At 46.6% G+C, this 781-nt stretch overlaps 1 protein-coding gene across 1 annotated transcript in view; it reads left to right on the top strand.

Annotated features, from left to right (window-relative positions):
- GJC1 (gap junction protein gamma 1) overlaps positions 1-781 on the top strand; it is a 43,648-nt gene that overhangs the window by 912 nt on the left and 41,955 nt on the right. The window lies entirely within an intron of this gene.

Below are 781 nucleotides of genomic sequence, written 5' to 3'. Positions count from 1 at the left end.
CGCCCTCGCCGCCTGGGCGCTTGGCGGGCTGGTCTTTGTCTCGGCCACCTCGGCCCCCGGCATCTCGGGCGGCGTGCGGGTCCGCCTGGGCTTGACATCTCCCCCCGCGCTCCTGCCTCCCGCGGTTTTAGGGAAGGCTGAGTTCGAAAGCTGGAAGGGTCGCCTGGACCAGGTTAGCTGCCTCTTCGGTAATCCATTTTCTAAACTTAAAATGACTTTCCCCCCACTTGGTGAAACTTTGGAGGCCTGTTTTTTTGTTTTCCTTGAGTCTCCGGATGCAGATTAAGAGAAGGCGCTAACGCGGTGATTGCGGGCAGCTGTGTGGTTGGCGGCTGCGTTGGGAGCTTTGAATAGAAAAGATGTGACCATGTGGTTTAGAGCGTTTTCTTTCTTTTTTTCTTTTTGTGATTGTTTTGTATTGACTGGGATTACTTCTTGTGATTGGGCGAATATGGTTTTGTCATTTGGAGGAACTTTCGTTCATTGAGAACTGGCGGTGGTTTTGTCATTTGGAGGAATTTTCGTTCATTGAGAACTGGCGGTGGCACCGATTTTACTGTGCTCACGCTTTATTAGGTTAGCATAGAGACTGAAAGTAAAGTTAGAATAAATTCTGGATAAGTATTATCTTGTATGTCTAATCTGAAGCTGTTTGCTGTGTATGCGTTCAAGCGAATATTAAGCACTATAAAAACCAAACTTTATAAGTGAAAGGGATTTTATTGTAATTCTTGGTAAGCAGAAAACAGCATATCCCTTGTACATTGATACTTGTAGGGAA

The sequence above is a fragment of the Tupaia chinensis genome, unplaced genomic scaffold (assembly GCF_000334495.1).
Source record: "Tupaia chinensis unplaced genomic scaffold, TupChi_1.0 Scaffold148004_1, whole genome shotgun sequence".
Lineage (NCBI taxonomy): Eukaryota > Metazoa > Chordata > Mammalia > Scandentia > Tupaiidae > Tupaia > Tupaia belangeri.
This window is presented reverse-complemented; position numbering and strand designations above follow the sequence as displayed.